Source organism: Mytilus edulis, chromosome 4 (assembly GCF_963676685.1).
Source record: "Mytilus edulis chromosome 4, xbMytEdul2.2, whole genome shotgun sequence".
Taxonomy (NCBI): domain Eukaryota; kingdom Metazoa; phylum Mollusca; class Bivalvia; order Mytilida; family Mytilidae; genus Mytilus; species Mytilus edulis.
Window position 1 is genome coordinate 38,058,998 of NC_092347.1, and position 25,583 is coordinate 38,084,580.

Below are 25,583 nucleotides of genomic sequence, written 5' to 3' on the forward strand. Positions count from 1 at the left end.
TTCTACGGGCGCTGCTAGGAGTTTTTGGTTTCACTTCGGCTTCGACTACTGGCTTATCTACACCTGGAAGCCCATACTCTGCTAAGCTCTTATAGTTATGTCCCGCTCCCTCTCTTCTAGGGCGATCGGCCATTGTGTTCAAAAACTATTAATCTAACTCAAAATTACGAATTTTTCTAACTGAACATTTTACGTCTAATTCGAACAATCTAAATCAAATAAATCAGATTTTTTTTACGTCTAATTCGCACAATCTATCCGTTATACATCCGATAAAAGTCCGTTTCATATTCGTTCAATATCCGTTTTATCCGTTAGACGTCCGTTGGAATTAATCTGCCAAACCTCCAACGGATGTATAACGGACACGTAACGGATAGGAATCCGTTCGAGCTATCCGTTTAGCCTCGGTCACACCTTACCGGATAGCTCGAACGGACGCCTAACGGATAACTTTTTTTCCAATCCGTTCATGTCCGTTAGTCTTAGACGTCCGTTCTCATCCGTTAGACGTCCGTCCATATCTGTTGCATGTCCGTTAAGGATGTTTGCTCCTCCATTTTTTTATTTTTTTGTCAGATTTTTGGAATCCTCTGGTTTTATCCATGCATTGTCATTAAAAAATAAATTCCCACGAACCCCTACTTTTCTTTTCATAATTTCATTGCATAAAGTTTAAAAAGCCATATTTCAAAATTTTATAAAATTCTTGTAATTTTTTCATGGGTTTTGAAGCAAATAAGGTGCCGATGTAAAATATATGAAAAATATAGAGAGAATTATTTCCCGCAAAATTTTCAATGGCTTATATCTCGAATACGAGCACACGGACCCACCATTTTTTTCTACTTTTTTAGTTTCTTTATAAATATACTGTCATTTCATAATAGTGTTTTAAAAAGCTTGTTATTTTTTAACAGAGTAGCGAACATCCTTAAGCGTACGTTTTATCCGTCGACGTCCGTTCTGTCCGATGGAAAATTTTGAGCATGTTCAAAACTTTGAACGGATGTCCAACGGATAAAATGTCCGTCGAACGTCCGTTAGGCGTCCGTTTTGTACGGTACTCGTCCGTTTCGTTTCCGTTTTGTATCCGTTACTTGTCCGTTATACATCCGTTGGAGTTCTGGAAGATAAATTCACCAACGGACTTCTACCGGACGTTTAACGGATAAAACGGATGTTGAACGGATGAAAAACGGACTTCTACCAGACGTATAACGGATAAAACGGATGATGAACGGAACTGAAAAGGACAAATGCCAATTAAAAATTTCGCGTCAGAAATGCCAATTATTGGTATGTCAGATTTCTTAAGGTTCATGAATTCTTATTATTCACAATCGATCTTTGAGTATAGGCACGTCTTCACAATCAAGCAGTTCTTATTCGGACCAGACACTGCCCTTCGGCGGAATCTTGAAGAACAAACCAAAAACCAGTTACACAGAAACATTTTGAATATTTATGCGATTAACATGTATTATTATTGTCGCCTTTGATTTTTCCGTATATCTTGTTCATCCGTTTTATCCAGTACGCTTCCGTTAGGTGTCCGTTTTATGCGTTACTCGTCCGTTGGATGTACGTTCGACAACCGTTCTGTCTGGTACGTGTCCGTTTCTCGTACGTTGCATATCCGGTGTGTGTCCGTTATGCATCCGTTACACGTCCGTTTTATTCGGTCAGTACATCAACGGACTCCCAACGGATAACAATTTTGTCAAGGACAACTTTTATTTTCATCCGTTAGGCGTCTGTTCATACTATCCGGTAAGGTGTGACCGAGACTTTAAGGTGTGACCGAGGCTTTAGCAAAAACACATTTTAAAAACGCACATTTCAAAACATACAATGCAAAACGCTTGCTGTGTACACATAAAAACAGTCATGTGTTTAAACAAAAACATGTTTCATTTATAAACACTTTAAAGTGTGTCTGCTTCATAAACACTTAAAAGTCTTTAATATTAAACACTGAAGTGTCTTAGGTAAAACATCATAGTGTTATTAACAAAACATGTGTGTTTTGAAGAAAAACATTAGTGATCAGTTTAAAGGGGGTACCCAACACTATACCCCAAAAAATTCCTGTCGTTTAATTTTTCTTAATTTTTTTTCATTGATAAACTAGGCCAACCTAAACATCTTGTAAAAATTTTAAAAGATTTGAACCATAGGTTTAAAATATTTGATAACTCAAATATAGCATCTTTTACATACTAGAATCGGCCAAAATTGGAAGTTTCTGAAATATGGGTATGGGGTTAAATATGTTATAGTTTTTAAAACTTAATCCTATATTGACAATAGCATAGCTAATAATGATAGCTGAGGTAAATATTAGGTAACTGATACCCTTTTCTTGTAAGTTTTTTATTCTAGATTAAAGATTTTGTCCGAAATTTAATAGGGGGTGTCAGAATCAGCCCCGAAAAGTGTGAATGCTGTGCTTCTAGTATTTGAAGAAGAATTTTGTTTTGGAAAAAAAATGTGTCGTTTAATTTTTTTTAAAAACTAAACATTTGGAGTGCTATACTTGCAAATTTTTTTTTTAATTTAACCGTTAGATTTTTTGGTATTTATGTTTAAAGTACCCCCTACTCTCAAATTGGTTCATTAAATAAGGGCAAAATCTATTCAAAAAGTACATAATGGCCATATTTTTTTTCGTCTTTTGAACTAGGCCTTAGATATTTGGCATGTGGATGTATCATCACGGGGTTAAGTGTCTTGCATCATGATGACCTTATTGTGACCTTCAAATGTGACCTCAAGGTCAACTTTATGCTGGTTTTTTTCATGATACTTTTAAATAGATCTTTAAGGATAATGTACCCTTATGTTGGTCCCATGCTTAAACATAACAAAAATCTCTGTACAAAGGTTATCTCGTCTTCATTCTCTGACATATTCTAGTCGTCCTTTCATAAAATAGTGATTTTTTTAGTGTTATATCGAAAAATACCTAATAACCGTTCAGACCGTTCAAAATTATGTTGAAAAAGTCTTACAGATACAGCAAGTGATTCTTTATAAGATACATTTTTCTTTTCAAATACAACTTTTAAATCTTACGGGAAACTATTCCAAGCTTAAAACTTTCACTGTAACCTCGCTCTAACGTATCCCCCCCACCCCCCCCCCCCCCAAAAAAAACCAAACAAACAAACCCGCAATACTATTGTCATTCTTATAGTCAGCACTAAATTGTTCCCAAACAAATGTGTTTTAAGGTAGATACATGGTTTACCGCCATCTTGGATTGTACAATCACAGTAAAAAATCGGTCTAGTTATTTCCCTAAATCTGCAAATTTGGAAACAGATTTGCAATTTAAAGGTTAGACTGTTTAATAATATAAAGAAAACTTGGTAATTTATTGTATCATTCAAAATGTTTAAACAAATATCATTTTTTTTTTTTTGCTTTTAGAATCATTTTTTTTCAAATGGGCCATTTAAGGGAAGATAACTCTTTTAGTAAAAAAATTATACTGGACTGATAGGGAAATTTTTTCTTTTTACTTGTAGCAAGAAAACAAGTTCGGTGACACCATTTTTTCTTTTTATTTTCTAAAAATATATTACAAAAACTATCTTTTCACAATTTATTTCAAAATTCTATCTCATAGATTTTTTTTTATGCACACAAATGTGTTTTTCCATGAACAATCTAACCAAATTTAGGCAATTGTCAACGACTCATAGCTTGAAAAATAGCACGGTGACCCATACTTTTTATTATATTTTTGAAAAGAGCATAGTAAAATCTTCATTTTGGCTAAGTATAAGAAAATTCTGTCTCAAAAAATATTTACTTATGATCTACCTTAAGCTGATAAAGACATATGATTCAAACGCTCAGAAAGTCCTCTGTTCTATATTTTTGCTCTCCATTTTTATGCGAAACCTTTTACATTTTTATTTTATGGGTTACTGTTGAAGGTCGTACGATGACGTATGATTGTTAACACATACTTCCTTTGGTTTCTTATGGAAATTTGTCCATTGACAACAAACATACCACATCATCTACTTTATATAAGTATTGTATAAATTACAACGTATTTTGGTGATCTTGCAAAATGATCGTAATCCCGAAAATCGTAAACATATTTTCGTATCTTAAAAGGGGGCAAGAAGAGATATTAACAGGCCAATAATTAAGATTACAGTTAATTTAAAAAAAAAATAAAAAAAATAGGGGATTTTTTTCTCTCATAATAACAGTAAACAGATTCACAACAATGTCAATTTCAAGAAAGCAGACAACAGTTAATTAGTCAATAACAGTACAGCATCAGTGATCTTGAATATATGCCACTTTTAACTAAAATATAAAGACACAGAACCAGGACATAGGAGCACAGAACCAGGACCGTTTTTCTTATCACCAGCACAGCGTCTATATATTTTGCAATATAATATTGTTGTAATATACTTTGCATGGTACTTATGACGCATTAGAGAAAAATTAAGCAACAAAACAGTCCTTTTAATACCGTTCTGATACAATGTAAACAAACCCACCAGCACAGAATCAGGACCCACCAGCACCTGACAGGACCAAATCACCAGTACAGAACGTTCTCTCGCATGACAACCATACCCACCGTGTACATGATCTATTAAATATAAAAGATTGTAATTTAATTATTCTTTCAGATATAATAATTACTGGATATAATACATGTGAAAACTACACAGTTTGGTTAGAAAAGTTTTAAATTTGCAGCTGCTACTCAGTGGAACCGGGAGCAGCCTACCTGACCATTTCAGGACTGAAAACAGTTTGTTCTCAATTTAAGAGCCTTATAAAAGTCTTGGAATGGTTCAAAATGCTGTTGTTCTGCAAACTAGAAAACTAATTGATATTGATGAAAAAAAAATTCCTTATTTTCTAGTGTCTTTGCACCTAAAAATCACCAAAAAAATTCCTAACAGAAGTTGGCGTATCTTTTTGATACGGCTTTAGAAAGTAAACTTGTGTTTTTAACTTGAACAGATTTCACAATACTGTATTTAGGCTTCATGGTTCATTAGACAAAATGCCTCACGGCTATGTTTTTGGGCACTATATGATTTGGCGGAATAGTTCTTTTGTTCTAATTTGTGAACACTTTATCATGGAATTCATTTTGAATTACTAGTAACACGAAACAGGCTGTTTACTTAGGATAAATATCACTTTGGTTGGAAAGTCTCTTGCATAAGGTAGATTTTATTCTTTCTTTAATGATAACATGTTAACAAATTAATGGAAAAGTAATAGACGTGTTGCACAAAATGAATTGTCAAGTTTATTTTGGTGGCTGTCGAAAACGAGTTTATAGAAGACAATTCGATCAGATAGAAGATTCAAATTTCATAATTCAGTAATCTGCTTTGAATATGTTACACTACTATATTTTCCCTGGTGGGTCTACTCGACCCGCACGGCCTGCGTGTTTTGTTGTTGTTGTGTAAATCGAGTTGAAATAACATGCCATAGAAATAAAAAGAAATAAAAAAAAACAGGTCTATAAAGTATTATGTAGTATAAACCATATTTAATGCTTTACAGGATTGTAGTTGAGTCTATCATTTTTAGTAGTACTGACAACTATATTAATCATTTCAGGTTGGCAACAGGTAATGACAGTGGCGGATCCAAGGGGGGGGGTTCCGGGGGTTGGAACCCCCCTTTTTTTTGGCCGATCAATGCATTTGAATGGGAGCATATAGTTGAAACCCCCCCTTTACTCTGGGTTGGGACCCCCCTTTTTTTAAATGGCTGGATCCGCCACTGAATGACTATCCCTATTATGAGGGGTACACTTCAAGTGATATAAAATATATTTTTTTTGTAAAAATCACTTAGTACAAATGAGCACATATTTATATTATTTGAAGAAACTTTACCCAAAGAACCAGAGTTGGGTCCAAGGGGGGTGGGGCCTTTCTTTGGAAAAATTTGGTTGATTATATATAGGGATTCACTGAAGCAAGACTGGAGCGGGGCCTCCTTAGGACAGTCAGCAGCAGCCCCTCTTATGATAAGTTCTGGATCCGCCACTGAGAACTTTACATCTATCTGGTATTATATGGTCAAAACATGTCCAAAAATTTTCCCCCTTTTATGTTAAAAGAGTAAAAGAATCAAAGTTTTTCTTTAACAGCTAGTAAAATGTCACCCCATTGACTGATGGACAGTCCCAAATTTAAGGGTTATCTCCACCTGGGGGTGGCAACCTGTATATTAATTTGTGTAGGTCCTGCCAAAAACATGAGTGATACAACAAAATCATATTTCATGGTCCCTATGGAAATGTGCAACATGCACAATATGTGAGGTATAAAGCTAAGCATTATTTTGAATTAATTAACTTGGCATGTTTTTTTTCCCATATGATTTCTCTTTTCTAAAAATGCCAAGCAAGCTATAGTTATGAAATTATAAATTTAACCTAATGAAAAGGAACAATTTTTATTACTAAAATGTCAAGACACAGGTCATCAACAAAAATAACTTTTCAGGAGAACTAGATAAGTTTATTTTACATGACTTCATGACAGAAAGTTTAAATGGAAAATAAAAAAAGAATGAAATTTCTGCATGAAAATTTCAAAGAATTAAGTTTATCAATAAACCAATAAATTAAAAGTCCTTGCCTTATGAAAACTCAAATTATTTTATGTTTCACAAAAGTAAACACTTTCCCAAAAGAAATTCCTCTTGTCTGATAATATAAACCACCTGAATTTCAATAATAGTCAACATATTTATACAGCTGAAGTTTCTGTTCAGAAAAAAGACTTTTTTTTATAAAAGAAACCTGTGTCTTCAAATTTATAAAACCAAAATTTTAATCAGACTGATAATTTGCAATATGTTTAAAGTGCTTAGTGGAAGACCACAATTTGGCACTATATTAAACACTGACGCCTCTGAATAATTTGGAAGATTTTTCAATGTCTTGATGACAATATAAAATGGATGAAGAGATAATCCCAATGATGGCAGTGCAATGCATTGGAGTGGTACCACAATGATACTATTATAATTTGTTCACTTTTTTTATGCACCACCTACAATAGTGGAGGGCATTATGTTTCCTGGTCTGTGCGTCCGTTTTCGTCGTCCTTCTTTTCGTTCGTCTGTCCGTTCATCTATCCATCTGTCCAGCTTCAGGTTAAAGTTTTTGGTCAAGGTAGTTTTTGATGAAGCTGAATTCCAATCAACTTGAAACTTAGTACACATGTTCCCTTTGATATTATATTTAATGCCAAATTAAAAGTTTTACCCAAATTTCACGGTCCACTGAACACGGAAAATGATAGTACAAATGCATGTACTTTGGACACATTCTTGTTTTTGTCAAGCATGCAACTTTTGTTTTGGGGGGGGGGGGGGGGGGGGTAGGATGAAATTTGAAAAAAATAGACAGGACAGGATTTTGAATTAAAAAAAAAAGGCAGGATGAGACACTTGCAAAAAAAAAAGTCAGGATAAACTAAAAAAAAAGAAGGCAGGACCGAATAGAGTGAAAAATAAAAAGGCAGGACAGAGATTACAACTAAAAAAAAAATGCAGGACAAAATTTTTCATCCTAGCCCCCCCATAAAAATCAAATGGTAGCTCCCTAATGTTAAATTATCTCTTATTATAAGTAATAGGATAACTATATTTGGTATGTGAGTACCTTGCAAGATCCTCATGCCCGTCAGACAGTTTTCACTTGACCTTGACCTCATTTCATGGATCAGTGAACAAGGTGAAGTTTTGATGGTTAAGTCCACATTTCAGATACTATAAGCAAAAGGTGTTGCATATTTAATGTATGAAAGGACTGTAAGGTGTACAACTGTACATGTCCAACTCAGGCAGGTAACATCTGACCTTGACCTCATTTTCATGGTTCAGTTTCTTATACTGTTTGCAATAGGTCTACTTCATTTGGTGTATGGAATAATTGTAAGGTGTACATGTTTAGCTGGCAGGTGTCATGACCTTGACCTCATTTTCATGGTTCAGTGGTCAAAGTTAAGTTTTCGAGTTTTGGTCTTTTTTTTCTAATACTATATGCAATTGGTCAACTATTTTTGGTGTATGGAAATATTTTATGATCTTTATGTCAGTCGCACATTTTTTCTTTGACCTTGACCTCATGTTCACAGTCATTGCTCATTGTTAAGTTTTTGTGTTTTTAACTTTTTTTCTTAAACTATAAGCAATAGGTCAATTATATTTGTTGAATGGAAGAATTGTTAGCTGTACATGCCTGCCTGGCATGGTTCATCTGACCTTGACCTCTTTTTCATGGTTTATTGCTCATTGTTTTTAAAGTTTTTGTGTTTTGGTCTGTTTTTCATGAACTTCATGAATGAGCAATAGGTCGATTAACTATATTTGTATGGAAGAATTGTCAGCTGTACATGTCTGTCTGGCATGGTTAATCTGATTTTTTCAAAAAATTAAGTAAAAAGTATTTTACAATGCGCAGCAACATGGACATTGAAAAAATGTTACACTGTAAATTTTTCATTACCATTTTTTCAATTTTACATCCTGGTTTCAAAATGAGTAAAGGAAATGTTCATAAGAAATAAATTCGTTATCTTGGTGTAATCAGGGGTGTACGGAATTTTACACTGTTGTTGAAAATTCATACAGACCCATTCGGCTAGCCTCAGGGTGTATGAATTTTCAACAACGGTGTAAAATTCTGTACACCCCTGATTACACCAAGATAACTAATAGTAGTTCAAAACTCTGTGGATTAAAAACCCTTGCTTAAACGTTATCTCTTTGAGAGGTTAGCAGGTGGCATAAAATGTTTTTCATCATTTCATAGATTTTATTTTTTTGATATTTCAAAAATAATATTGGTCGCTAGTAAAAATTCTTTAGCCTGCCAAGTAATGAAATTTGAAGAAAAAGAAACCAACAAACTTTCGCTCTCTTGCTACCTTTTTTTTTTTTTGATAAGTGTAAGAAGAACTAGAAATTAATTTGTTGTGGCCTTCAGCATATCATGTTTTCTAAAAGTTTGTTACCTGAGTGATATTAAGGTCATCTTTCATTGTAATATCACTTCCTGAAAATTGTGAATTATGGGGCATGCATGAATGCATGCATGAATGTCAAAACTTTTATTTTAGATCATTTGAATTCTGGTTGGACTGTTTACTCGTCTTTATTTTTATGTCTTAGCTGCATGCAGGGTCTGAACACTTTTCATTGGCTTGTGATGATCAGAAGGTTTATTGAAATACCACATCCTCCAGACATATTGTCATTACGCAGGCTGTCTTATAGTTGTTAATTTCTGTGGCATTTGGTTCTCTTGTGGAAAGTTGTCTCATCATACCCCATCTTTTTATTTTTATACGGCCATTTAAGGGACGTAATTTATGGTATACCTTGTCCAACAATAACTCCAAAATGCTTTAACCAATTTGCATTAAAACTTTGATAATTATTTTTAAAATGTTTTGACATAAGCTCCCTTTCAATCTTTATCAATTTTAAATTTTGTGTTTTATAAGTCATGAGATTTTGATTTATAAAAAATTGGGAATTTTCCCGTTTTTCAGACAATAACTCAAGTGCTTTGAGCAGTTTACATGAAAATTGGAGACGGGTTTCTACCTATTAAATTAAACCTCCTTTAATTCTTTTTTTTTTTATAAATTTATAACATTGAGGACTTATGGAACTTTATACTTTAAAAAGCGTCCAGCGTATCATGCGCTCTTGGCATTCAACTCTGAATTATCTAACCATTGACAGTTGGAAATCTTTTCTCTAATTTAGTCTAACAGAACTTTGTCAATTTGGATATCTTCATATTACTTTGATTTAAGTATATTTTTATTTCAATTACTAACTGTTGTCTCATAAATACAAGAATAATTTTATTTTGTATTACAGATGGATGAGCCCAGATGAAAGTTCAGTCCTGACACCTACAGGTAGACGATTTCATTTTAGTTGCCAGATAATGATGATGTAAGTATTTGCTCATTACAATTGTATTTGAAACTATGTTAAAATTTGTTAGATATTAAAAAATAGTTTTCAAATTAGTTGGAGAAACAGCTTGAAAATTAGTTTTCAAATTAGTTGGAGAAACAGCTTGAAAAATCATTACAAATTAGTCCAAAATTTCTTTTTCAAATTTATACTCAAATGAAATGTATTTTATAATTTATATAAAATATATACAGTAATACAATTCTTTATAGTTACTTAATGTCTATGATATATGTTCTAATAACTTGAAATCTCATAGTTCAAAAATATTAACATTTTACAACTCATTTTACCCCCTCCCCCCTTTTGAAAAAGGGGGGAGGTGGGGGTAGGTAATACTGTTTTACCTCTGTCTGTAGATCCAGCCCATCAGTTCATCAGTCCGTCCGTCCCATGAATATTTTTCGTCTCATTTTTCTCAGGAACTACAATACAATGATTTCTGAAATTTGGTTTCGGGGTTTATATATATCAGCTATACCAATTAAGTGATGCGTTTTCAGATTCATCACTAAGCAACTTCTTGTTTACTGAACACATGTATCATTTTACACCTAATAGCCAAGTTGAAAATTTTCGCCACTTTTTTCCCAGGAACTACAATACAAGAATTTCTGAAATTTGGTTTTAGGGTTTATATACATTAGTCAGCCTGCAACATAGGGATAGTGATCAGTGAGGTGGCTGTGGAGGCGGTGAAGATAACTTCTTAAAAGTTTTGTATTTTAGAATGGGGAAGACCTGGATGCTTCATACTTTGTATATGGATGCCTCATGTTACAGAGTTTCCGTCAGTCACATGTCCAATGTCCTTGACCTCATTTTCATGGTTCAGTAACTACTTTTTTGTAATGTTGAATTCTCCCTTATTATAAGTAATGAGAGAACTATATTTGGTTTGTGCGTACCTTGCAAAGTCCTCGTGCCAGTCAGACAGTTTTCACTTGACCTTGACCTCATTTCATGGATCAGTGAACAAGGCTAAGCTTTGGTGGTCAAGTCCATATCTCAGATACTATAAGCAATTAAAGGTCTAGTATATTCAGTGTATGGAAGGACTGTAAGGTGTACATGTCCAACTGGCAGGTGTCATCTGACCTTAACCTCATTTTAATGGTTCAGTGGTTATAGTTAAGTTTTTGTGTTTTAGTCTGTTTTTTTTTTATACTGTATGCAATAGTTCTACTATATTTAGTGTATGGAATTATTGTAAGGTGTACATGTCTAGCTGGCAGGTGTCATCTCACCTTGACCTCAAACTTACATGGTTCATTGGTCACAGTTACGTTTTTGTCGAGCCTGCAACTTTTGTTGCAGAAAGCTCGACATAGGGATAGTGATCCGGCTACGGCGGCGGCAACGGCGGTGGCTACGGCGGCGGCGTTAGCTCACTTCTTAAAAGCTTTATATTTTAGAAGGTGGAAGACCTGGATGCTTCATACTTTGTATATAGATGCTTCATGTTACGAAGTTTCCGTCAGTCACATGTCCAATGTCCTTGACCTCATTTTCATGGTTCAGTGACCACTTGAAAAAAAAGTTCAAATTTTTTGTAATGTTGAATTCTCTCTTATTATAAGTAATAGGATAACTATATTTGATGTGTGCGTACTTTGCAAGGTCCTCATGCCCGTCAGACAGTTTTCACTTGACCTCGACCTCATTTCATGGATCAGTGAACAAGGTTAAGTTTTGGTGGTCAAGTCCATATCTCAGATACTATAAGCAATAGGGCTAGTATATTCGGTGTATGGAAGGACTGTAAGGTGTACATGTCCAACTGGCAGGTGTCATCTGACCTTGACCTCATTTTCATGGTTCAGTGGTTATAGTTAAATTTTTGTGTTTTGGTCTGTTTTTCTCATTCCATATGCAATAGGTCTACTATATTTGTTGTATGGAATGATTGTTAAGTGTACATGTCTAGCGGGCAGATGTCATGTGACCTTGACCTCATTTTCATGGTTCAGTGGTCAAAGTTAAGTTTTTGAGTTTTGGTCTTTTTATCTAATGCTATATGCCATAGGTCAACTATATTTGGTGTATGGAAATATTTTATGATCTTTATGTCAGTCGAGCAGGTTTTATTTAACCGTGACCTCATTTTCACGGTTCATTGCACAGTGTTAAGTTTTTGTGTTTTGGTCTATTTTTCTTAAACTATAAGTAATGTGTCAACTATATATGTTGTATAGAAGCATTGTTAGCTGTACCTGTCTGCCTGGCATGGTTCATCTGACCTGGACCTCTTTTTCAAGGTTCATTGGTCTTTGTTTAGTTATCTTGCAATTGGTTAATGTAAAGTTTATGTGACAGTTGAAATAAAGCTTAGATTTATACTTAAGACTATCAACATAATATCAATGATTAGTATAGAAGGCGAGACATTTCAGCGTGTGCACTCTTGTTGAGTTTGGTCTTTTTTTCTAATACTATATGCAATAGGTCAACTATATTTGGTGTATGGAAATATTGTATGATCTTTATGTCAGTCACACAGGTTTTATTTGACTTTGACCTCATTTTCACAGTTCATTGCTCAGTGTTCAGTTTTTGTGTTTTGGTCTGTTTTTCTTAAACAATAAGTAATAGCTAGGTCAACTATATTTGTTGTATGGAAGAATTGTTAGCTGTACATGCCTGCCTGGCATGGTTCATCTGACCTTGACCTCATTTTCATGGTTCGTTGGTCAATGTTTAGTTTTCTTGGTTAAGTTTATGTGACAGTTGTAATAAAGCTTTATATTCAGGACTATCACCAATGATTAGTAAAGAAGGCGAGACATTTCAGCGTGTGCACTCTTGTCCTGGATAAAGTTAAGTTTATGTGACAGTTGTACTAAAGCTTTATACTTAGGAATGTCAGATTAGTAAAGAAGGCGAGACATTTCAGGGTGTGCACTCTTGTTGAAATTTTAAAAACTTTCTAAAACTATCCTAGATTTCTACCAAACTTTGACAGAAGCTTGTTTGTGATCATGATAGTATCCAGAAATAAATTTTGTTAAAAAAAAATCCTGTTTTTCCCCATTTACCTATAAATTGTCTTAAGTTTTTCTGTCAGGAAACATTACATTCACTCTGTGGTAAAAGTTTTTATATGACTGCAAAAATTTTTGTGGTCGTATATTGGTATCACGTCTTCGTCGTCAGCGGCGTCCAAAGATGGATGGTTTCCTGATAATAACTTTAGTATAAGTAAATGGAAATCAATAAAATGTCATTTTTATAAATTTTCTGTTTACAAAACTTACAATTTTTCGAAAAACTAAGGATTTTCTTACCCCAGGAGTAGATTACCTTAGCCGTATTCGGCACAACTTTTTGGAATTTGGGTCCTCAATGCTCTTCAACTTTGTATTTATTTGGCTTTTTTAACTATTTTGATCTGAGCGTCACTGATGAGTGTTATGTAGACGAAACGCGCGTCTGGCATATAGAATTATAATCCTGGTACTTTTGATAACTATTAACACAATATTTCTAACCACAAAAGGAAGGTTGGGATTGATTTTGGAGGCCCAAAACATACATTTATCTTGTTTCAGGACAATAAGTTGTGTATAAGTATTTCAATTACTCTGAAATTGTATCATAATGTTCATACTATTTAGTAGAAGGTTGGGATTTCTTGTAAGGGTTATGGGGCAAACAGGCAAGGAATTAAGGGCCTAAAAGGGGCCAAAACAAGCATTTTTGAAGTTTCGGGACAATAACTTATGTTTAATTGTATGGATCTCTCTGACATTGTATATAATGAAGGGAATCTTTGTTGTCAGTCTGGGGTTAATATCCCTAAACATTTAGGAATAAGAGGCTAAAAAAGGGCCAAAAAGAAGCATTTTTCTAGTTAATAGACAATAAGTTGTGTTTAAGTGTATGGATCTCTCTGAAATTATACTACAAGGTTTCTAACTACAAAGGAAAGGCTGGAATTGAGTTTTTGGGTTCTTGCTCGAAGGGTTTTAATAAGTTAGGGGCCAAAAAGGGGCCCAAATAAGTATTTTTAGCTCACCTGGCCGAAGGTCAAGTGAGCTTTTCTCATCACTTGGCGTCCAGCGTCGTCCAGCGTCGTTAGCTTTCACAAAAATCTTCTCCTCTTAAACTACTGGGCCAAATTTAACCAAACTTGGCCACAATCATCATTAGGGTATCTAGTTTAAAAAAAGTGTCTGGGGACCCAGCCAACCAATAACTCTGAAAACAAAGCATTTAGTGCAATCTGACATGGATTAAAATTGTTTATCAGGTCAAGATCTATCTGCCCTGTAATTTTCAGTTTAATTGGACAATGGCTTGTTGAGTTTAACTGCCCCTGAATTGGTAATTTTACGAAAATTTTGCCGTCTTTGATTATTATCTTGAATATTATTATAGATAGATATAAACTACAAACAACAATAATGTTCAGAAAAGTAAGATCTACAAATAAGTCAACATGGCTAAAATGGTCAGTTAACCACTTCAGGAGTTATTGCCCTTTATAGTTATTTTTTACCAATTTTTCGTAAATTTTTGTAATCTTTGATAAAAATTCCTCTGAAACTACTGGGCCAATTTTAACCAATCTTAGCCACAATCATAATTAGGGTATCTAGTTTAAAAAATGTGTGCGGTGACCCGGCCAGCTAACCAAGATGGCTGCCATGGCTAAAAATAGAACATAGGGGTAAAATGTAGATTTTGGCTTATAACTCTGAAACCAAAGCATTTAGAGCAAATTTGACAGGGAATTAAATTGTTAAAAAATATCTATGTTTAATAATAATTAATAATATAATAGTGTTCAGCAAAGTAAGATGTAGAAATAAGTCAACATGACCAAAATAGTCAGATGACCCCTTAAGGAGTTATTGCCCTTTATAGTCAATTTTCAACAATTTTCATTAATTTTGTTAATTTTTACAAAATATTTTCCTCTGTTACTAAAGGGCCAATTTTATTATAGATAAAGAAAATTGTAAGTGGCAAGAATATTCAGTAAAGTAAGATCTACAAACACATCACCATCACCAAAACACAATTTTGTCATGAATCCATCTGTGTCCTTTGTTTGATATGCACATAGATCCAAGGTGTCAGCGACACCGGCTCTTAAGAGCCTTTAGTGGTAGTTTTCAGTCAATAACTTGTCTTTTTAAAAGTGTATAAATCTCTCTGAAATGATACCACAAGTTTCCATACTACAAAGGATTGTTATAGGGGGTAATGGAACAAATCATTAAGCAATAAGGGGCAAAAAAGGGGGGACAAAAAGGGGACAATGGTTTTTTCTGGTTAAAAGAAAACTTAAACAATTTAAAAGCTGTGTAAGTAGCATATTAATCTATTGTAATAAAAATTCATAATATCTAATAAAATTTGTAGATTTAGCTAACCAAGTCCTTATATTAAATGTATAAAGTTACATTTGTTTATAGTTGATTGATAGTCTTTTTAAAAAATGATGAATGGTTCTTTATATTGGTATGTTATCATTTTAAACGTTTCAAATTTATGAAATGATATTCGTACACCAATGTTTTTGATACACCAATAACTAAAGCTGAAATATATTGAATTGATACATTCTGTAATTATTCAAAATTATATCAGAAACATATATTATAAAATAAGGAACCTGTTAAAGGGAGACAATACTTGCATAACTTTTTCGAATGGGCACATAATACAACGGAATGTCACTCTTGCATACAAATGGCACATCAATATAATTAATTAACTCTACAATCGTGCTCCACCTTCAATGATGATTCTAAATTAATTATAAATATAACCAAAATTTGTTAATCTATAGATAGTGAAGACTAATGAAAGCTAACCCACTTAAAATATTTCTTTGCAATTTTTTAAAACTTCCTCAGAAAAATGCTCGAGCCACTTGACTTTCATAGCTCATAATTAACATTTTTACACAATATTTAAATACAGTAGCTAAAGTTTATTCACTTCTCAAAGTGTAAGAAGCAATAAAAATTGTATGCTTGCACCATCTTACCCAAATACAGATTTAATTAAGTTCTGAACATTTCGACATTTCTTCGTTTATTTTTATGAAAAACTGGTTTTAAACAAATCACAAGTATGTGTTAAGATCCGACTAAATACCTATATCCCGATATCGTCAGGTAAATTTGCTAGTGTATGGGAGGTAATCCAATTAAAATTTTAAGAATACTATTAAAATTATCCTTACTTGTGGAAAGACCTGTAATTGTTCTCTGAACAATTGGATTTTAAGTTTTTTTTATATTTTTAATAGCCTATATAGAAAATATATAGCATAGGTAACTTCAAAGAATCCAAAGTGATGTATGCTTATCTATACTGAGCTAAAAAAGTTTAGCAACAAAAATATGAAATTTTATTACAAAATGATAATTAAAAAATGGAATTATGACATGTCAGAAGCAACATGAATGTTTAACACTCATATTCATTAGGATATTTTTTGTATAGAGCACGGGAGGGTCAAAATGCGTAAATAAGTATAGTGTTATTCAAAATCAATTTCTCTGCCATGTTCTAAGTGCATCAATGAAGGATTGGCAGGAACACCAGCAGCTACCCTTAGTCAATGCACTACTCTTGTGGCCAGAAAAAACTTACCACATGTTGACGATTGTTGTTTTTGGTCTACAGCATATCGACCTATCCTGTGTTGTTGCAATTTGTTGAATTCTGTTTGCCAGTCCCTAAACTTTTGACTTATGCACTTAAAATCGAGCCACGACGTCAGCAACACTCATGCCGGCATCAACCATTCCAAGTGCCATCTGACCGTCATTTTCCGAGAGGCATGGTTGATGCTTCATGCAATTTTTTCAAACTTTTATGTGTTTTTCTTACCAATGGTGTGTTTCTGAACGTGTGTGCAAAAAAAAAAAAATTTTTGTTTTAGAAGTACAGGTACAGAAAGTGAAACATCAATTACACGTGCAAAGCTGAAATGGCACGAAATCAATTACCTGGCAAAAAGTACAACTGTTTAAAATTTCAGGTAAAACTAAGGATTATATCAATGATGTTTAATAAAAAAAACACCAGAAACAACAAATAACAATGAAAAAAAAAGTGTTGCTAAACTTATTTGGCTCAGTATATTTCATTTTTATACGACCGCAAATTTTGAAAAAATTTTCGTCGTATATTGCTATCACGTTGGCGTCGTCGTCGTCCGGCGTCCGAATACTTTTAGTTTTCGCACTCTAACTTTAGTAAAAGTGAATGGAAATCTATGAAATTTTAACACAAGGTTTATGACCACAAAAGGAAGGTTGGTATTGATTTTGGGAGTTTTGGTCCCAACATTTTAGGAATTAGGGGCCAAAAAGGGCCCAAATAAGCATTTTCTTGGTTTTCGCACTATAACTTTAGTTTAAGTTAATAGAAATCTATGAAATTTTGACACAAGGTTTATGACCACAAAAGAACGGTTGGGATTGATTTTGGGAGTTTTGGTCTCAACAGTTTAGGAATTAGGGGCCACAAAAGGGCCCAAATAAGCATTATTCTTGGTTTTCGCACAATAACATTAGTTTAAGTAAATAGAAATCAATGAAATTTAAACACAATGTTAATGACCATAAAAGAAAGGTTGGGTTTGATTTTGGGAGTTTTGGTCCCAACATAATAAGGGGCCCAAAGGGTCCAAAATTAAACTTTTGTTTGATTTCATCAAAATTGAATAATTGGGGTTCTTTGATATGCTGAATCTAACTGTCATGACTGTGTATGTAGATTCTTAACTTTTGGTCCCGTTTTCAAATTGGTCTACATTAAGGTCCAAAGGGTCCAAAATTAAACTTAGTTTGATTTTGACAAAAAATGAATCAGTTAGGTTCTTTGATATGCTGAATCTAAAAATGTACTTAGATTCTTGATTATTGGCCCAGTTTTCAAGTTGGTCCAAATCGGGGTCCAAAATTAAACTTTGTTTGATTTCATCAAAAATTGAATAAATGGGGTTCTTTGATATACCAAATCTAACTGTGTATGTAGATTCTTCATTTTTGGTCCTGTTTTCAAATTGGTCTACACTAAAGTCCAAAGGGTCCAAAATTAAACTTAGTCTGATTTTAACAAAAATTGAAATCTTGAAGTTCTTTGATATGCTGAATCCAAAAATGTACTTAGATTTTTTTATTATGGGCCCAGTTTTCAAGTTGGTCCAAATCAGGATCTAAAATTATTATATTAAGTATTGTGCAATAGCAAGTCTTTTCAATTGCACAGTATTGCGCAATGGCAAGAAATATCTAATTGCACAATATTGTGAAATATCAAATTTTTTTTTAATTAGAGTTATCTTTCTTTGTCCAGAATAGTAAGCAAGAAATATCTAATTGCAAAATATTGTGCAATAGCAAGATTTTTTTTTAATTGGAGTTATCTTTCTTTGTCCAGAATCAACTTAAATCTTTGTTATATACAATATACAATGTATATTCACTTTTTACTACCAACTGATAAATTAAAATAATCTTTACCATTCAGTGATAACAAGCAGTTTTTTTTACATCTTAATATTTTATGATGTATTTAAATGAGTAGTTATTGTTGCAAACTCCATTAGAAATTTTAATTGAGATTAGTTTTGGAATAAGGGAAAGGGGGATGTGATTAAAAAAATTGGGTTCAATTTTTCTCATTTGAAATTTCATAAATAAAAAAGAAAATTTCTTCAAACATTTTTTTGAGAGGATTAATATTCAACAGCATAGTGACCCTTATGAAATTTAAAATGTTGTTGCAGCATTGCCGCAGCGTTGCGGCTTTAAAGCTGCAACATAATCAGGTTGCCAGAGGATTGTTGCCGGAGTAGTGCCGGATGATGCTGCTAGCGGCATTGTTCTGGCATCATTGCGACACTAATTCCTTTCAAAATTAATGAGCACCACAAAATAGCCAGAAAATTTGATGATGTCATTTCCTGCGTTTTCAGCTATTCCCTGTACTAGTGTGTTAGAAATCTACCATGTTGCTTGTGATTATAATTGATATTGAAGAATTTGGTGTCCTAGCTGGGTTTTTTTGAAGATTTGAAGACTTGTAAGTAAACTCATATCAAGTAATTGCATGTATAGAAAAGATCAATCTTGCATTGTGTATTTCAATAACATGGCCTCATCTGAGTTCACTATACATGTATCGGTGAAGTTTGTGTTGTTTTTTGTTTTTTGTTTTTGCAGCAGTTTAATTGCATATATATATATACTTGTAGTTTGGTAAATAACACAATATTATTTGCTAAACTTATAAGGGCACATTAAAAATTTTCATTTTTTTTTATGCAGATACATTTATTTTTATATGTGCCTGTGCATACAAATTTATAATGCATGAATGCATGTCATATATATGCATTGACAACTTGTTTTTGCCGGCACAATACATTTTATACAAAACACGGCCTATTCGCATGTTTTGTCACTAAAATGATGCAAGAATATAGCCGTATTAGCGCCGCAACAGCGCCACAATTATAATACCAGAAATCTAATTTGCATACGAATTACGCTATAGCCGCATCAGTGCCGCAACATGATGCCAGAGTATTGCCGCAATGGTGCTAGAATATAGCCGCAATTATGGTGCCAGAAAACTAATTTGCATACGAAATATGCTATCGCTGCATCGAAGCCGCAACAGTTTGCAGCAACAAAGCCGCAGCATAGCCATACTGCTGCCGCAACTATGTGCCAGAGGGCTTATATTTCCATAAGGGGAATTGCTCTAAGAGAAACAAAAATTTTAAGTTCATTAGAACACATTCATTCTGTGTCAGAAACCTATGCTGTGTCAACTATTTAATCACAATCCAAATTTAGAGCTGAATCCAGCTTGAATGTTGTGTCCATACTTGCCCTAATCGTTCAGGGTTCAACCTCTGCGGTCGTATAAAGCTACGCCCTGCGGAGCATCTGGTTATGTTTTCATATGTATGGTGTTTTTTTCTTTCTGTTTTCTATAGGTGTATTTCTTTCTTCTTTTTTTTTTTTTTCTTTTTTATCTATTTCCATTTTCTATAGGTCACTTTAAAGAATTATAAGTGAGGTATGGTTATCTATTTCATTTTATGTTTTAGGTGGCGTCCAGGATCAGGCAGCAGGTAAGTTTTGATAGGATTGTGTGCATGTTTGTATGCCTTTTTGTCCAAGTTTCCTCTAGGTGGCGTCAAAGGATTCAAAGGAAAGGTATGTTAAGATAAGATTGTGTGTTTGTATGTCTTTTTGTCCAAGTTTCCTCTAGATGCCGTCAAAGGATCCAACGGAAAGGTATGTTAAGATAAGATTGTGTGTTTGTATGTTTTTTTGTCCAAATTTCTTCTAGGTGCCATCAAAGGATCCAACGGAAAGGTATGTTAAGATAAGATTGTGTGTTTGTATGTATTTTTGTCCAAGTTTCTTCTAGGTGCCGTCAAAGGATCCAACGGAAAGGTATGTTAAGATAAGACTGTATGTTTGTATGCATTTTTGTTCAAATTTCTTTAAGGTGCCGTCAAAGGATCCAACGGAAAGGTATGTTAAGATAAGATTGTGTGTTTGTATGCCTTTTTGTCCAAGTTTCCTTTAGGTGGCGTCAAAGGATCCAAAGGAAAGGTATGTTAAGATAAGATTGTGTGTTTGTATACCTTTTTGTCAAAGTTTCCTCTAGGTGCTGTCAAGGATCCAACGGAAAGGTATGTTAAGATAAGATTGTGTGTTTGTATGCCTTTTTGTCCAAGTTTCCTCTAGGTGCTGTCAAGGATCCAACGGAAAGGTATGTTTAGATAAGATTGTGTGTTTGTATTCATTTTTCTCCAAATTTCCTCTAGGTGCCGTCAAAGAATCCAAAGGAAAGGTATTTTAAGATAAGATTGTGTGTTTGTATGCCTTTTTGTCCAAGTTTCTTCTAGGTGCCGTCAAAGGATCCAACAGAAAGGTATGTTAAGATAAGATTGTGTGTTTGTATGTATTTTTCTCCAAATTTCCTCTAGGTGCCGTCAAAGGATCCAAAGGAAAGGTATGTTAAGATAAGATTGTGTGTTTGTATGCCTTTTTGTCCAAGTTTCCTCTAGGTGGCGTCAAAGGATCCAAAGGCAAGGTATGTTAAGATAAGATTGTGTGTTTGTATGCCTTTTTGTCCAAGTTTCCTCTAGATGCCGTCAAAGGATCCAACGGAAAGGTATGTTAAGATAAGATTGTGTGTTTGTATGCCATTTTGTCCAAGTTTCCTCTAGGTGCTGTCAAGGATCCAATGGAAAGGTATGTTAAGATAAGATTGTGTGTTTGTATGCCTTTTTGTCCAAGTTTCCTCTAGGTGGCGTCAAAGGATCAGACAGCAGGTATGTTAAGATAAGATTGTGTGTTTGTATGCATTTTTGTCCAAGTTTCCTCTAGGTGGCGTCAAAGGATCCAAAGGAAAGGTATGTTAAGATAAGATTGTGTGTTTGTATGCCTTTTTGTCCAAGTTTCCTCTAGATGCTGTCAAGGATCCAAAGGATAGGTATGTTAAGATAAGATTGTGTGTTTGTATGCCTTTTTGTCCAAGTTTCCTCTAGGTGCTGTCAAGGATCCAATGGAAAGGTATGTTAAGATAAGATTGTGTGTTTGTATGCCTTTTTGTCCAAGTTTCCTCTAGGTGGCGTCAAAGGATCAGACAGCAGGTATGTTAAGATAAGATTGTGTGTTTGTATGCCTTTTTGTCCAAGTTTCCTCTAGGTGGCGTCAAAGGATGCAAAGGAAAGGTATGTTAAGATAAGATTGTGTGTGTGTATGCCTTTTTGTCCAAGTTTCCTCTAGATGCTGTCAAGGATCCAAAGGATAGGTATGTTAAGATAAGATTGTGTGTTTGTATGCCTTTTTGGTCCAAGTTTCCTCTAGGTGCTGTCAAGGATCCAACGGAAAGGTATGTTAAGATAAGATTGTGTGTGTGTATGCATTTTTCTACAAATTTCCTCTAGGTGCCGTCAGCCGTCAAAGATTCCAAAGGAAAGGTATGTTAAGATAAGATTGTGTGTTTGTATGCATTTTTGTCCAAGTTTCCTCTAGGTGGCGTCAAAGGATACAAAGGAAAGGTATGTTAAGATAAGATTGTGTGTTTGTATGCCTTTTTGTCCAAGTTTCTTTTAGGTGGCGTCAAAGGATCAGACAGCAGGTATGTTAAGATAAGATTGTGTGTTTGTATGCCTTTTTGTCCAAGTTTCCTCTAGATGCCGTCAAAGGATCCAATGGAAAGGTATGTTAAGATAAGATTGTGTGTTTGTATGCCTTTTTGTACAAGTTTCCTCTAGGTGCTGTCAAGGATCCAAAGGAAAGGTATGTTAAGATAAGATTGTGTGTTTGTATGTCTTTTTGTCCAAGTTTCCTCTAGGTGGCGTCAAAGGATCCAAAGGAAAGGTATGTTAAGATAAGATTGTGTGTTTGTATGCCTTTTTGTCCAAGTTTCCTCTAGGTGGCGTCAAAGGATCCAAAGGAAAGGTATGTTAAGATAAGATTGTGTGTTTGTATGCCTTTTTGTCCAAGTTTCCTCTAGGTGGCGTCAAAGGATCCAAAGGAAAGGTATGTTAAGATAAGATTGTGTGTTTGTATGCCTTTTTGTCCAAGTTTCCTCTAGGTGGCGTCAAAGGTTACAAAGGAAAGGTATGTTAAGATAAGATTGTGTGTTTGTATGCCTTTTTGTCCAAATTTTCTCTAGGTGGCGTCAAAGGATCCAAAGGAAAGGTATGTTAAGATAAGATTGTGTGTTTGTATGCATTTTTGTCCAAATTTCCTCTAGGTGGCATCAAAGGATCCAACGAAAAGGTATGTTAAGATAAGATTGTGTGTTTGTATGCATTTTTGTCCAAATTTCCTCTAGGTGGCGTCAAAGGATCCAACGGAAAGGTATGTTAAGATAAGATTGTGTGTTTGTATGCCTTTTTGTCCAAGTTTCCTCTTGGTGGCGTCAAAGGATCCAAAGGAAAGGTATGTTAAGATAAGATTGTGTGTTTGTATGCCTTTTTGTCCAAGTTTCCTCTAGGTGGCGTCAAAGGATCAGACAGCAGGTATGTTAAGATAAGATTGTGTGTTTGTATGCATTTTTGTCCAAGTTTCCTCTAGGTGGCGTCAAAGGATCCAAAGGAAAGGTATGTTAAGATAAGATTGTGTGTTTGTATGCCTTTTTGTCCAAGTTTCCTCTAGGTGGCGTCAAAGGATCCAAAGGAAAGGTATGTTAAGATAAGATTGTGTGTTTGTATGCCTTTTTGTCCAAGTTTCCTCTAGATGCCGTCAAAGGATCCAACGGAAAGGTATGTTAAGATAAGATTGTGTGTTTGTATGCCTTTTTGTCCAAGTTTCCTCTAGGTGCTGTCAAGGATCCAATGGAAAGGTATGTTAAGATAAGATTGTGTGTTTGTATGCCTTTTTGTCCAAGTTTCCTCTAGGTGGCGTCAAAGGATCAGACAGCTGGTATGTTAAGATAAGATTGTGTGTTTGTATGCATTTTTGTCCAAGTTTCCTCTAGGTGGCGTCAAAGGATCCAAAGGAAAGGTATGTTAAGATAAGATTGTGTGTTTGTATGCCTTTTTGTCCAAGTTTCCTCTAGATGCTGTCAAGGATCCAAAGGATAGGTATGTTAAGATAAGATTGTGTGTTTGTATGCCTTTTTGTCCAAGTTTCCTCTAGGTGCTGTCAAGGATCCAATGGAAAGGTATGTTAAGATAAGATTGTGTGTTTGTATGCCTTTTTGTCCAAGTTTCCTCTAGGTGGCGTCAAAGGATCAGACAGCAGGTATGTTAAGATAAGATTGTGTGTTTGTATGCCTTTTTGTCCAAGTTTCCTCTAGGTGGCGTCAAAGGATCCAAAGGAAAGGTATGTTAAGATAAGATTGTGTGTGTGTATGCCTTTTTGTCCAAGTTTCCTCTAGATGCTGTCAAGGATCCAAAGGATAGGTATGTTAAGATAAGATTGTGTGTTTGTATGCCTTTTTGGTCCAAGTTTCCTCTAGGTGCTGTCAAGGATCCAACGGAAAGGTATGTTAAGATAAGATTGTGTGTGTGTATGCATTTTTCTACAAATTTCCTCTAGGTGCCTTCAGCCGTCAAAGATTCCAAAGGAAAGGTATGTTAAGATAAGATTGTGTGTTTGTATGCATTTTTGTCCAAGTTTCCTCTAGGTGGCGTCAAAGGATACAAAGGAAAGGTATGTTAAGATAAGATTGTGTGTTTGTATGCCTTTTTGTCCAAGTTTCTTTTAGGTGGCGTCAAAGGATCAGACAGCAGGTATGTTAAGATAAGATTGTGTGTTTGTATGCCTTTTTGTCCAAGTTTCCTCTAGATGCCGTCAAAGGATCCAATGGAAAGGTATGTTAAGATAAGATTGTGTGCTTGTATGCCTTTTTGTCCAAGTTTCCTCTAGGTGCTGTCAAGGATCCAAAGGAAAGGTATGTTAAGATAAGATTGTGTATTTGTATGTCTTTTTGTCCAAGTTTCCTCTAGGTGGCGTCAAAGGATCCAAAGGAAAGGTATGTTAAGATAAGATTGTGTGTTTGTATGCCTTTTTGTCCAAGTTTCCTCTAGGTGGCGTCAAAGGATCCAAAGGAAAGGTATGTTAAGATAAGATTGTGTGTTTGTATGCCTTTTTGTCCAAGTTTTCCTCTAGGTGGCGTCAAAGGATCCAAAGGAAAGGTATGTTAAGATAAGATTGTGTGTTTGTATGCCTTTTTGTCCAAGTTTCCTCTAGGTGGCGTCAAAGGATCCAAAGGAAAGGTATGTTAAGATAAGATTGTGTGTTTGTATGCCTTTTTGTCCAAGTTTCCTCTAGGTGGCGTCAAAGGTTACAAAGGAAAGGTATGTTAAGATAAGATTGTGTGTTTGTATGCCTTTTTGTCCAAATTTTCTCTAGGTGGCGTCAAAGGATCCAAAGGAAAGGTATGTTAAGATAAGATTGTGTGTTTGTATGCATTTTTGTCCAAATTTCCTCTAGGTGGCATCAAAGGATCCAACAAAAAGGTATGTTAAGATAAGATTGTGTGTTTGTATGCATTTTTGTCCAAGTTTCCTCTAGGTGCCGTCAAAGGATCCAACGGAAAGGTACGTTAAGATAAGATTGTGTGTTTGTATGCATTTTTGTCCAAGTTTCCTCTAGGTGGCGTCAAAGGATACAAAGGAAAGGTATGTTAAGATAAGAATGTGTGTTTGTATGCCTTTTTGTCCAAGTTTCTTTTAGGTGGCGTCAAAGGATCAGACAGCAGGTATGTTAAGATAAGATTGTGTGTTTGTATGCATTTTTGTCCAAGTTTCCTCTAGGTGGCGTCAAAGGATCCAAAGGAAAGGTATGTTAAGATAAGATTGTGTGTTTGTATGCCTTTTTGTCCAAGTTTCCTCTAGGTGGCGTCAAAGGATCAAACAACAGGTATGTTAAGATAAGATTGTGTGTTTGTATGCCTTTTTGTCCAAGTTTCCTCTAGATGCCGTCAAAGGATCCAACGGAAAGGTATGTTAAGATAAGATTGTGTGTTTGTATGCCTTTTTGTCCAAGTTTGCTCTAGGTGCTGTCAAGGATCCAACGGAAAGGTATGTTAAGATAAGATTGTGTGTTTGTATG

General features: G+C 34.6%; 1 long non-coding RNA gene across 1 annotated transcript; it reads left to right on the forward strand.

Moving 5' to 3' along the window:
* The first annotated feature begins 4,987 nt into the window (after positions 1 to 4,987).
* LOC139521842 (uncharacterized) lies at positions 4,988 to 20,469 on the forward strand. The gene is made up of 3 exons (XR_011664075.1): positions 4,988 to 5,216; positions 9,916 to 9,993; positions 20,105 to 20,469. It is a non-coding gene; the product is annotated as an uncharacterized lncRNA (long non-coding RNA).
* Positions 20,470 to 25,583: the final 5,114 nt, after the last annotated feature.